This window comes from Struthio camelus, chromosome 6, assembly GCF_040807025.1.
Source record: "Struthio camelus isolate bStrCam1 chromosome 6, bStrCam1.hap1, whole genome shotgun sequence".
NCBI classification, from domain to species: Eukaryota; Metazoa; Chordata; class Aves; order Struthioniformes; family Struthionidae; genus Struthio; species Struthio camelus.
The window spans coordinates 2,861,574-2,875,314 of NC_090947.1; the positions used below are offsets into that span (position 1 = coordinate 2,861,574).

The 13,741-nt window shown below is 44.9% G+C and overlaps 1 long non-coding RNA gene across 1 annotated transcript; it reads right to left on the reverse strand.

Moving 5' to 3' along the window:
• Window positions 1–787: 787 nt before the first annotated feature.
• On the reverse strand, window positions 788–8,210 carry LOC104141656 (uncharacterized). Its single transcript, XR_693577.2, has 4 exons — window positions 7,942–8,210; window positions 6,748–6,820; window positions 6,010–6,206; window positions 788–894 (listed from the first exon to the last, which is right to left on the reverse strand). It is a non-coding gene; the product is annotated as an uncharacterized lncRNA (long non-coding RNA).
• Between the last annotated feature and the right edge of the window lie 5,531 nt (window positions 8,211–13,741).

Genomic DNA, 13,741 nt, shown 5'->3' on the forward strand with positions numbered 1-13,741 from the left:
GCAGTAAATAAGAGAAGCCACAGAATACAATTTCTGCCTTGGTAATGTCAGTATAACCTGACCCAAACAAGGCATCCTTCCCCTTGTCCAGAAAACAGTCCCAGAACTTGATTTGTCACCCTTTTCTTCCAATTAAATATGTCATTTGTATTTCAGTTTAGGAAATCCCTAATCTCCTAGCCACAGAAACATCTCTGAGACGTAGGATAGGACTTCATAGTGACTCCAGACCACAGCTGTAATATGCAGCCAGCTTGCCCTCAGAGAAGAGACAGTCATGCAGCAGAGGTACCGCCACATCAGACTAGCAGATTCCAGGCATTCTTGCAAGGAGTCACAGCAGACCTGCCCTCATAATCCATTTCCTCCCACTACCAAAGAGCCTGGTGGACCTGCTGATGGCAAATGCTGCACACTTTGCTTCTCCTTTAGGTCCTGCAGTGCAGGAAGGGAACAGTGCTGCTGAGGTTTGCCCAGCCCTTCATTACAGGACTGGATGCAGCTGATCATTCAAACCAGTGTAGACGTTATTGTTCCAAAAATCACACGGCCATATAAACTTACGTGTACACTGTGCTTCCAAAGTCAACAGTTATGAATCGCTCACAAGACTTTCAGTACCAAACCACGGAGCTAACGCAGCCATTCTGCTTGTTAAGGCAAAAGAATAGCTGCAGCAAATATATCTGCTTTATTGTAGGTCCCTCCCCACCCACGCTTGTTGCTAGAAGACAGATTTGTGTCTAATTTAGCAAACAAGCCACAGTGATATTGTCCAGCACTGCAGTTCTCCAGGGGAAGGTGTTTACAGATCCATGCTGCTTGGAGGTCTACAAGGCCAAGTTCAGTCTGTGGCTGTCAGTCAGGGAGATGGGGATCCAGATCAGGGCCATTCTGGAAAAAAGAAACAGAAGTTCTCCAACCACTGCTGTATGTTCTAAAAAAGGATAATATCCTAGATAATGTGCCATCCAAAGAAGGTGCGGAACTGGCTTTGATGGTGCAAACCATTGTGCACGACAGAGCAGTGTCCTGAAAAATGTCTGCCTGCATCCCCATGCCAGCACAAAGGGGCTGTGCACAAAGTAAGTGTACTTCTTTTACTAATCCTGCATATCAGTCTCCAGGAATTAGGGACCTGGAACACAAAGGAATAAAAAGCAAAGAAACAAAACAAGTAGCTCCAGGAAGGGAACTGAGGACAGCATGAAGAGCAACCTTTCTCAGTTTCCAAGGTGGTGAGTGCACTCAGGCATGAAATGAAAAAGCTCTCCTCTGTGGGGGAGCAGGAGCTGACCTTGCTTTGTCCAGAAATGCAATACAAAGCACACACTTGGGCACGATTCAACTTTTAGAGGCACTTTCTCATGGCTGCCAGTGAGACACATCAGGCCACTCACTCAAAACTGGTTCATGGGCAAAAACCCAAGGAAGAATTATCTAGAAAAAAACAACAGCAATGGTAAGCCATGGGGTAAGGTGAGAATGTGCAAAAGGGAAACCAGTCCTGTCCATATACTTCGAGTTGCATACTTCAGTTTTCGGGCACACAAAGAAAATAAACAGAAAAATGCATATATTCAGTAGAAAACAATAAAATTAAGATTTTTATTTTTTAGTGAAAAGCAATTCCATGAGAAAGGTTTTAGGCATATCAGAAAAGCTCAAATACAGTGGTGCAGGGGACACACAAATGCTTCATTAGTAATTAGATGGGCTGATCTCATATTATTTAAATAGCTTTGGCCAGCCAAACATACCTTTCATGTCCTTGCAGACTAAAACAATTCTTACAATGCAACCTCTTGTACCTGTCCACAAGTGAAGGCTGCCCGCCTTAGCCCAGAGGATTTGTGTGTGTCAGTCAAATGGCCTTGAAGTACAAACTTCAAAGGGAAAAACAGACAGAGGGAGGCAAAGTTATATCTGTTTATCTGATCCTACAATATTTGGGCTGTAGTTTTCAAGCCTGGGCAGCCAGAAATGTTTTTTCATTACTGAGCAATGCAATATTTAAATGAAGTGCAACCCATATTTTTCAGAGTGATCAATGCAAACATTTCCACATTTCTGTGCAGCTGCACTGAAAAGGTCTCTAATGCATTGCATGTACACTATTTCCCAGATACACAATTGAATGTCTGATTGACAGACATGCTTGAGCTATCCTCACTAGTCAGAGGTCATCGTAGGTCCCTGCACCTAGCCTGTGGCCCAGGGCTGTATCTTCTGTCAGGGAAGTCACTTGCACCAGATAGTCATTGCTTGCAGTTCTTTCTCTAGCAATGCCATCACAGCCTCAGGAAATCCCAGTAGGAGGTGGAAAGCATTGATTTGTCTAGTGAGACAAGCCTCGTCTGCATTGTCTGTTGCACGAGGACATCCTACCTATTGCATGTTAGCACAGTGGGTCCAGAGCTGGCCTGGCAGCTTTACTCCACCCTTGGCATGTGCATGATTGCCTGCGCACATGGCTGTGTCTGAGAGGGTGAGCACAAGCAAGCACAGTGGCTGTGAGAAACAGAGCATCCTCAAAAGAGTCCCATGACCACTAGGGAGTCCATAATGGGGATACTGAAGCACTGAGCATTGGGGGAAAGCTCTCTGTCATCTCTGGGTGCCAAACACTTGGAAATGTGGCCTGGGGCTCTTCAAAATGCTGACCTTGCATTCCTAGGGCCCCAGGTACTTTCTGAGGAGCTAGTGAGAGTCACTTTGCAAAGCGGTGGCCTTGCAGGTAGGTGCAATGCCATCTCCTTTGTGTCTGAATACTCTTGAAGCACCCTCCTCATCAAATGGCAGCATCTGTGCCTCTATGCAAAAGACAGAGAACGGGGCAGGACAAAGGTCAGCAGGCAGGGAGGATAATGCAGGGTAAAAGTGCAGTGTGCAGAGCCAAGAGGAGGAAGGGACATGGTCTGGAGGAATGCACAGGCTCTCCACCTCCCTCTGCCCTCTGTATCCTGTTCTTGAGCTGCCTCAATGTATGATAAACAGCACAGCTCCCAGCTACATTTGCATCTTCACCAAATCACAAAAAAATCCTCTTTTTGGATCCTAGTGACAAAGATACTGGGGACAAGGGGCAATACCAGTGTGCCTGCACGTTCTCTGGGAAACTTGAGAACCCATGTGTCCACCCTGCTCTGGGTTAGCTTTACAGATGCTCCCAGTGGAAAACTGCTCCCATCCGGCAGCAAACCAGAGCAGTTACATTTGGATAGCTATGTTTGGGCTCTTTCTCTTAAGGTGGATGTTTAACGTTGCAAGCAAGAGTAGCAGTACCTGCAGATACTGGCCACCACAATATGCCTGGTAGTACCTGGCTGCCTTGGTTTTATCGACTACGTTCTTTGCACCTGGAAGGTGAGGGCCATTGAGCCAATACCATCTCATATCTCCTGCCTTGTCTTTGTGCAGTCCCTCTTCCCTCCATCCTCCATGCCTTTTACAGCTGTGCTGTCTTCCCTCATGCCCATCCTTCAGAGCCAGAAACCATCCTGGACTTCGGTGAAGTGTCAGCTATAGTTTTATTTGGCGTTTGGCACTGTGCTGAGACAGTGGATGTTATCTGCAGCATCGCAGTGCTGCCTGGCTATTAAATAGATGATCTGATCACCTAAACATCAAAGCAGGCAAAGCCAGGCTCAGCTTCAAACTCCACTGGCTTCCCAATGGTATTTGCAGCCATCCTTTGAGCCAAAGACAGATTTAGGAAGGGCTACCACCGAACTGCTGATGTATGATTAAGGGTAAACCCAGATGATCATCTCTGTTAAGTAAGGCCAGCCACACTGATAGATCAGGGGTCCCTGTACATGCACCAGAGACCAAGACAGCCTGTACAGATCTTGCCTAGGGAAACACGCAACCAGCAACAGGTCTGTCTCCAGCATGCACCTATAAAGAGACATGGCATGACATGAACAAATGAGAAGTGAAGACCTCTCAAGACAAGTGAGAAGATTTCCCTCCCTAAGTGACCTCATTCCAGCCTCTGGAGGGATGTCTCAAAGGAAATAACTAAAATAACCCCCAACTCACAAATGAATGAAAAAAAAGAGTTTGAAGCCTCTGAACTCTGCAGTGGCAGAGTTACATTTGCCAGCACCACAAGTATTGAAGAAGGAAAATGTGCAAATAGTAAATATGTGCTGGACTGCAATTCTCACGCATGCCTCTCCTGTCGCACAGCAGAGGACACACTCTGACATGTGCATCTGATCAGCTTTTTTCAGCTTCCAATTTCTGCATCCTGAATTTTTGCTATGAATTAGCCATTAAAGACTGGCAGACAAAAATTAATCCTAGAGGTTCCTTGGCAAACAACTGAACTGTGGAAATGTCAAGAGTATTGAAGCGTGAGTACAGCTCAGTAAAATGCAGGTGTAGGTAAAAGCCCCATCATCCAAACTGCCTATCCGAGGAGAACAAAACTGAAAAAGGGTAAATGGGAATTCCAGAAAAAAAAATCTCTCATTCCACGTGCTGTTTCCAAAGCCTGGCTAGTCTACAGCAGGGATAATTAGATTTCAGCCATACAGGCAAAATTTTCAGAATAAATTATTAATCACAGATTGTTTGTCCAGGATCAACTGAGAAAGAAGTGAGCAGTCAAAAAGCCAGCAGCCTGTCAGCATTTCAACTGTATTATGAAAAGAAGGGGGTGCAAACATCAGTACCTACAGCTCAAGGATATTCTGCCCTTCCTGGGCTAGCAATCGCTGTACTTCCAACGTGAACCAAGAAGCGTCCAGCCTCCAGCCTCGCTCGCACAGTCACTGCAAAAGTGCACCTCTTGGAAAAGCCTGTCGTCCTCACCCACACCACACCAAATACAGCCCTGACAGAGACTCAGCAACTTGCAAGGAGGCATCTAGCCCAATTTTTGAGGTTCCTTGCTATTGTGGCTGGTTTGTGCTGTTAGTTATCATCATGCTTGCCCTAGAAATGGACATCCTTTCTTTGAGTCTGGTCAGACTCGTGGCTCAGAGATGTTCTCTGGCGAGGAGCTCCAGGGTAATTTTGTGTGGGGCCCACGCCCAGTATTATGGTTTTGAAAAAGGAGGAAACACAGGAGTTTGGCTCATAGGAACACAATAATTACCTGAGCATAAAAAAGGGCCTTTTCTTTCCTGATACAAAACATCTGATAAAAGCCTGAGCCCAGCAGTATTTATATTAGCAGATTTTACATCCTCCTTGTGTGTACTTGGACTGTGAGATATAAATCAAAGCAAGGGTTCATTCCAAGAACACTTTATTTTTATCTAAATAAGTATGTGCTGGTGGAGCAGATACTGGTATGTTGATTCTGTTAGTTCAGTGTGATTTATAACAGTTTCTATTGTTTTATACTGTGTTTCATTTTTGAGTACTTAATTCATCTGAGTCACAGGTCTAGGTATTTTTGTTTTGTTTTGTTTAATGTATATTTTCTTATGGGTGGTTTTAGGTTTTCATGGTTTACTCTAGCATTGTAACCCTTTAAATGCAGAGGAAGAACATAAAACCAAGAAAACAAACTCCAAATGGGTCTGCAATCAAATGTATCCCTCTCTAAATTGATCCACATGAGGTGGAGAAAAAGCAATATAGAGTGCCTCTCAATAATTCATTGCCCCTTAACTGTGGTGATCCCTCACCTGAGTTTAGGAGACCAGCCTGCATTCCTAGAAGAGATACGTGTGCACACTGAAGTTCAGGCAGTAGCTGCTGCTGTGCCACGATTCTGGAGAGCAGAGGAGGGAAGTCAAGGGAATGCTCTATATTCCTCCACCTTTACTTTTGTAAAGCTTTACTTTACTTTCTCTAAAGTACTTTAAGCTACTTTACTTATTGTAAAATAAAAAGTTACTTTACTTTTTGTGAAATAGCTTTGGTGAGCAAACATTATAAACACAGTCATCAGGAAAAAAAGCAGCCCCAAAAGCCAAAGAAAGCAAGGCTGTATCAACAGCTCTACTCCCAAATTTGCCCAGATTCATCAGAAGTCATCTTAACTCTTACCAGAGAGCAATGTCATCTTGCAGATTATAATCAGAGTCCTTGGAAACCTTTACAGGGACTGAGATTTCCGTCATTCTCTGAGGATGCCCGTTTTTACAGCTTTGCTTGGACTCGACTTGCAAGGGAGAATTCATGCTTTGGCCACAGAAAGGAGAATAATTCCTGTGCAGTGTTTTTGATCAACATAATGCCTGTAGCTGGTAATTAAAGCAGGGAGAGAGAAAAAAAAATGGAAAAATCACCTTCTCCTTCAAGATTTATTAGACTATAAACCCAGAAACTGAGATTTTCCTATCACCACCTGTGGGACCCAAGGGACAGTTTTGACTTAATGCAGAGTAGGATGTTTCTCTCGGTTATGAATTCAGAAGGTGATCTGGGGAGTTCACAGCAGAGAGATACAAGTGCTTAAATATGAGCACACAGGGGCTTTGGTACTGCCAACTTCTGCTTCAATGTCTTATTTTTATAGCAGTACTAAAAGACCATCCAGACTTCAGGAGGTTAGTGAGGAGTAGCAAGACATTTTGGAGAACAGCAGGTCAGTAGCTGGAGGCTGATGGAGAGCAGGCTGTTGGGCTCAGACCCCTTCTTAACTGGTTCACTGCTTCAGAGCAAGGACTTAAACCCAGCTCTCCAAAGATGCATTGGCAGCAGGAACTTGGCTACAAAAGACCTTTTTAAGACCTGGGCCTAAGTCAGTGCAAGCCACAGGAGCTGTGTGGTTAAAGTACAAACCTTGGGGTTCTGCCATCTGTGACAAGTACCTCCTGCTTGGATCCCCGCCACAGGTAGAATTTGAGAGTCACATCTAAGGGTAAAGAAGAAACAAGGTATCCAAAGAACCTAATGTTAAAGGTTTGTCAATGCAACCAGATTATTTTTTACATGATGCACTAAACGTTGATTACAGCATTTCTGAAGCCATTTCTTTGCCCTTCGTGATTCTTCACGCTGCCACAGATGGGAGACCAGATGGCTAGCTCAACAAAGAGGACTCCAGCTCCATTATAGTGGCTGCAAAAGAATATTAGGTGCTGGAAAAGGAACTTTGCTAGCCATCCACCTGGGCATGGAGCCCTTGCATGTGCCCACTGGAAGAGCTGAAGAGACTCCTGCCCCAATAGAGAGAAGGTACTGCCTTTCTGGGTGACTCAGATGGGGTTTGGGCTCTGCTCAGGGTTTTGCGGCCCTGACCCCCGACTTTGGCTCTCTCACAGGAAAGCCATGGCGATGTTATAGCATCCCTGCTCTCCCTCAACTCCTTTAATTCCAGCAACCTCTGATGAAAGCATCCATCTAGGAGTTGAGAAGGATCAACGCCTTGCTCTAACAAGCAACTAGTTATTCAAGGAAAGCAGGGAAAAATGCTGGTAATGCTGGAAAAATGCTCTCCCTGACAGAGCATGCCAGTGCTAGGGCTAAGAGAACTCCAAATCACCCAGAGGGAGGCATGCTCTGGGTGCTGGGCAGCCCAAAGGCAGGAGGAGCTCTGAGCACCTCATATCCCATGTCGGCTCATGGAAATTGAGACCCTGTGACAGAAATCTGGCACTCAAAGGACATAAGCTTCTACAGGGATATGTTGCTCAATGCAGACCCTAATAGATTTTATTAGAAATGAAAGGTAAAGAAAGTGTATGTCCAGCCAAAAAAAAAAAAAAAATAGTGTTAAGAAGAGCCTTGAGAGAGAGTTTCTGAAAAACAAAAATGAAATCATGCAACTTGTCCTAAAGATTTCACATGTACTTTACAGCACAACAGAGTGGTCTGGAGCAGAAGTTTCTGTAAGCTAAGAGGCAGGGAAAGCAACTAGGAGCTTATAATTCCAGTTTTCTAACCCTCCATGGGAAACCTGTCCACTACTTGAACTGGAATAGGTTGCCCAGAGAGGCTGTGGAGTCTCCTTCCCTGGAGATATTCAAAACCCACCTGGATGTGATCCTGTGCAATGTGCTCTGGATGACACTACTTGAGGAGGTGGTTGGACTAGATGATCTCCAGAGGTCCCTTCCAACCTTGGCCATTCTGTGATGCTGTGATTTTGCGATCCTCAACTTCACTGATGAAACAGCCTCATAGATTCCAGTTAAGGTAATTGCCTACCTTAATAATTCATGACCTGCTTTCAGGAGAGTTTGAAGCTCAGAGGAAATCTAAATGCTGCCGTATACATTCTGATCAGCAACACCACTCATTGCCTGCCTGTATGAAAGTAAAAGTAATTTTATTAAGCTATAGGGTCAAGTAGTTTCCTTTCACACTACAGAAATAACATCTGGATTATTTCCACTTTTTCCCCCCTTAAGTCACATAACAATTATCCTTAAAAGAAGAAAAAATATCGTAAGACAAAAGGAGTCCTAGATGAGAAATTCACTTTTAACAGCCAGGCAAAACAAAGTGCCTTATAGAAAGGTTTGTTTTAGAGGAGTTATCCTTCAAAGGAAACACCTCCATCAATAGCTTGCATGCTTACTTAAATATTCCTCATCGTTATTACAATCACTGTACTCTTTAATTGAACTAATTGCATTAGTGTCTGTGGATATGATTCCCTTGGGCTCTTGGACTTCCTGAGACTTCACAGCCTAACCTGGCAGGTCAGACGGAAACTGAGGAGGTAAGGGCAGGTACGGGAGGACATGATGACCTGGCCAGCACCAGTCTCCCACACCGTTACCTGCAGTCAGTGCTGTCATTTCCATTAGTTCTCTGCCAGTGCACACAGAACTGTGTTTCTCAGTGAATAGCCAAACATCCCCAGCCTAGCATCAGTGTCAAGCCATTTTTCTCTGCTGTATCCAGAGACATCCTGAGGCACTGTCCTGGCTCTCCTTTGGGCCCTGGACTTGAGAAAAGGGTGATGATGCCCATGAATTTTTGGCTATAGAGGTCAGCAGGGGGTGCAGGACCCTTGCACCCTAAATCAGATCTGCACTGCATGTTTTTCAGCAAGTGTGAAGCGCCCAGCTCTGTTACTTGGAGGTGCCAGCTGCAACGTTCATGGCATCAGCCCCCACATTTTGGGAGAAGTGACTGGAGAGGAACAAATTCACTTCTGATCTCTTGTGAGTGTCAGCTTGCATCTCATAGAGAAGGTATAAGCTGGCTGGCATGGGCCGCTCCAGAGCTAAACCCACCTTCAGCTTTGTCTACACACATCCTTCCTCACAAGCCTTTTCAGCGCTAACCCTTCTCCCAGCCATTCAGAGATACCACCCAGAGGAATTGACCAGGTGGCCAAACATATCTGCTCAGAAATAGGAGGAGGGCACCAAAATCTTCACAACAAATCTAGCTAGACTGCAAGAAGCAGTACCTAAAGCTACAGAAGTTCATATATAGATATAGAAAACTATCCATGTTTACATTCTTGAATGGGAATCCAGCCTGTTATAGTCAACAGTGTTTGTATTTCGGCTTTAGAGACTTCTGTGCTTGATGTATCCTTGTGCAGCATCCTCATACTCTGCTCCCCCTGGGGCTGCTGCACATTGCTGTTTATAGAGAACATCACTTACCACAAACATCCATGTGCAGTAGCAAATGCCACTCTCTGGCTGCAGGGCCTGCACTGTGAGCCATGGCTATTTTCCTGTCACACAGGGAAAGGGCTCATGGGGAGGCATAGGGAGCTGACTGCCTCACTGGATGAGAGCCACAACAGGGCCACAGCAAAAAGCCGGGGTGAGGTTGGGCTGCTTCCGTCCTGGACTCTGTGGGAGGGACTGCTCCCTGGGTACTGCTTACTCTTGCTGAGGACAGGGAGACTTGCCTGACCAGGTATCTGTGGTCACAGACAGGCTCAAGCAATATGCCCCATGATGTCCACGTCTGGATCGTGCCTGGCTACCCCACCAGGGAAAGAAGGAGCGTTGCAGAACCCTGCTCCAAGGCCTCAGTTCCACCAAACATAAAACCCACCGAGACTTTCAGCCTCCAAATAACCAGCCCAATTTCCAGAGCTGCTGAGCCCCCAACAGCCTATGTCAACTTTCTGGGGATGGCTTGGGTTGCCTATGAAGCTGTATTTCCTACCTCCAACCAGAGAACTCTGCTTTACTGAGCCAATAAGGTTAATTAAACAAAAACTGAATGTCTCACTACTACCTCCAATCGTACCCTATCTCCTGCTTCCTGCCAGAAAACACATCTAGTTAAAGAGGCTGGGGATGAGATGCTCATTTAATTACAGCTCAGTCTGCATGCTGTTCAAAGGTAGCATAGCCTAATAAATATAACAGGGCAGAACTTCAGCCAGTTATAAAAGAGATCCAGAGCTCTGGGACCTATCTTCCAGGAATCAGAAAGATCCCAGGTGACTATACACCATTCACTATGATTTATATTGTGAAATGTGTACAACTAACAACTGTTGCAGCCACCAGAGCAGCATAGACAGGACCTGCACCTACTAGCCTTTGAAGGTCATGGGAAGTCCTATGATACCGAAAGGAGGTTTCCCCATAAAGCCCCATCTTCTAGCATCACTGCCTGAGGACAAAAACCACGCCCTTACACAATTTCAAAGCTCCCAACTGCCAAAGACCTTGATTATCTTCTTCTGTCTCATGATTTCTAGGTCAGCTTGGTGTTTGCTGAAGGGCTGCATTGTGGCACCTGGATGATAGGGGCTAAATACCAAAGGACTCAGCACATCCTACGGCAAGGATCTGACTCGCTGTCACATTCAGAGTCATTTTACTTGGCAGTATAAAATAATGCTAAAGTCTCACGCTGACCCCCACTTTAGGTCTCTGTGCACTGCCTGGTATTTCAGACAGCGTGGTGGACATTGTTAAAATATTCTGAACGGCTGCTCTAGACTGTCACAAGCAAAAACTTCAACCAATCCACGGAAAGAATACATTTCTTTTTTCACTGAAGAAGTCAATGGGCTGCATCTGAGATGAAGCAGTATCTTATTTTGCAGAGGACTGCAAAGCAGTAGCAGCAATAGTTTGGAGCAGGAGTTTGGGCTAGGTTTCGGGTAGGCTCAGTACAACAGATTGACGCTGCTGAAACAATATTTATTGGCACCACAGAGTTCAAGGCTAGAATAAATCAGTTAAATGATACTCCTTTTTAATTTCACCAGGAGAGAAGTCAGAAAGGGTGCCAGGAAAAAGATTGAAAAAAAAAAAAAAGGCTAAAGGAAAGGAAAAGGCATGTCTATTGCTAGAATGATCTTCACTGTTGCCTGACAAGCAAGGAACAGCTCAGAGGCATCCAGGGCCAGAGTGGGAAGAGGCAGAATCATTGTAGCAATAGTTTTAGTGAACATTAATTATTCTTTGGCCAAGCTTTCAATTATTAAATGTAACTAAAATTATTTTGAGTTCTTCCCTCAAGGAAGAGAAGAAGACATGAAACACAAACAAGGAACAAATGTAGAGGCACAAACACATTTTTTAGCACAAGATAGACTTTAGCTGCTTGGTTTAATACCTAAATTTCAACAAAGCTGATGGGAGCCAGCAGAGATGGCTTGTCACGTGGTGTTAAGCACTGTACAACCAAACTAACCAAGACTGCAGTACCCTTACTGTCTTCAGTGCTGTAACCATTGAATTGCATCACTTCACCCTCTAAGCCTGCTGCAGGCACAGACTTAAAGAAGCTGGGATGGGGACATGGGAGGATGGAGAATCAGATGCTGCTTAGGAGGGTAAAGTACACGGCTTTACACACGGCTGAATGTGATGCTGCGTTCTGGGACAGCAGCTAAATCTCCTCTTTGAGACTTGACACTTCTCTCTAACTGCTTGTGATGAGAGGAGAGACTGGACATGGGGTTTCTTGCACCTGGCCCTGGCATGGATCTGACCCCAAATAGCTATTATTGATCAGCTCCTCCCTACACCTTTTCCCAGTAAGAAATTTCATAAGGTCAGCAAAAAATGAAACTCTTTCTGCTGAAAGAGAGTAGAACATTTCAGAGACCTTTCAAATCAGACCCAAAATTTCCACTTTTCAATGTCTCCTACAGCCATTTAAGACAAAATAGAGGAGCATTACAAAGCAGCTCCCATTTATCAGAATGGCACCTTCAGCGCCATGAACATACAGGCAGATAACCTCTCTCGCGCTCAAGAATTTCTGATTTGTGCCTTGAGGCACTATAAATAGCTGTGTGCACAATTAGCAGGTTTCTGAACAATCTCCAGGAAATCATAATCCACAAAAAAATCAATAGGATCGGCTTTCCCTGCTGTAATAGCAAAGGTCAGAAGGAGATCAAAGAAGCAGAAGATATGACCCCTGGGAATAAACATCAGTAGCAGCTCCTGCAACCTGGCAATGCTCCAGGGTCCCCTCTACTTCTTGGAATGGCTCCTACGACTTCAATGGACAATGCTCAGTGAGCAGCATCTCCCCAGCAGCATGCACGTTCATGCTGTGCATCAACATAGGTTTTTTTGATTAAAAATGCACGGTATCAACTGTGGCTGAGGTCCCCCCAGTCATATATTTAATATTTTATTTGTGCAGGCTGTTTGACTGGAATGAGTATATTACCTGTATCTTCAGCTGGACGCTACCCCACAGCTGAAATGACACAATTTGATAAGGAGTTGTTTTCCTTTGTCACCTCCGCAGCATCCCAGCAGCAGCAGCCAGAACATGGTGCCCCCCAATAACCACTAGAGCCCACGTCTTTTCAGCATGCCACTTGTCCCAGAAATCACTGTTGGCCAGTGCAAGAAATGTGTTTAAAGGACATGCAAGAGGCCGCCTGACTAGATCTACCTTTCTCACACGGAAAACTGACCGCCCCAAGCCACCACTTGCATCACTCAGTTCTGGGACAACTCCCTGAAAAGCATCAAAGGATTGAATATTTATTTAAGAGAAAAAGTATCAAAGCTCAGTCACTAGCTGACAAAATGCAGATCTTCTCAAGGAACACACATTCTACCTTCCCATGGTTTCTGTTGCTTGGTTTCACTAAAAGCCACCTGCAGCATCACAGTTCTCCTTTACAGTTTGATGGAGGCAGTCTGATGGCTTTGCAAGGCAAGGTCTCTGCTCTGCCAGAACACAGTAAATTATCCCTACCAGGTAGGCCTATGATCTGCCGCATCTCATGTCTAAATACTGGGAGTTTCCTTCTGTAGTTGTTCCAAGGATAAGGTACGTACATTCGGCTCAGGAAAGCCTCAGGACTTTGCGTGCTTTAAATTCCCTTGGCAGTGCTTTCTCTGTTACATCGTTAGGTAATAAACTGGATTGTATAGAGAACACATGTTACAGAAGATTTTAGTTTGACACTGATGAAGACCACAAAGTGTAATATAATACCAGCGGGCTCTCAGGGATGCTAGAGATGCTTGCTTGTAACATTTTAACTAAATCAAGTCTCAACTCATTGCTATTGGACCTGGTATTGGGGTAATAGCAGAAGACATGAGATCAGACCTTGGAGTGAGGCAATTTATTCCCACAGGGCACGTTATTTCTGCTGGATCTTTCAGATATGCAGGCTGTGGCTTGGTCATTGTGCCATTACAGACACTCTCATTTCAGGATATGAACAAGGACCAGCCCCACAACCTGCTGGAAGAGCTCTTCACCAGCATGGAAGAGATCAGCTGAGATCCTCTTCTATTTATTTCTTGAACTTCTGCTTGGCTGGAACATGGAGATCCAGTCTCAAATCTTGGGCATGAACAAAAGGGAAACACTTAGGCAGCTCATCTGTAGCCTCTCCAGCTAGCTTCAGGGTGAA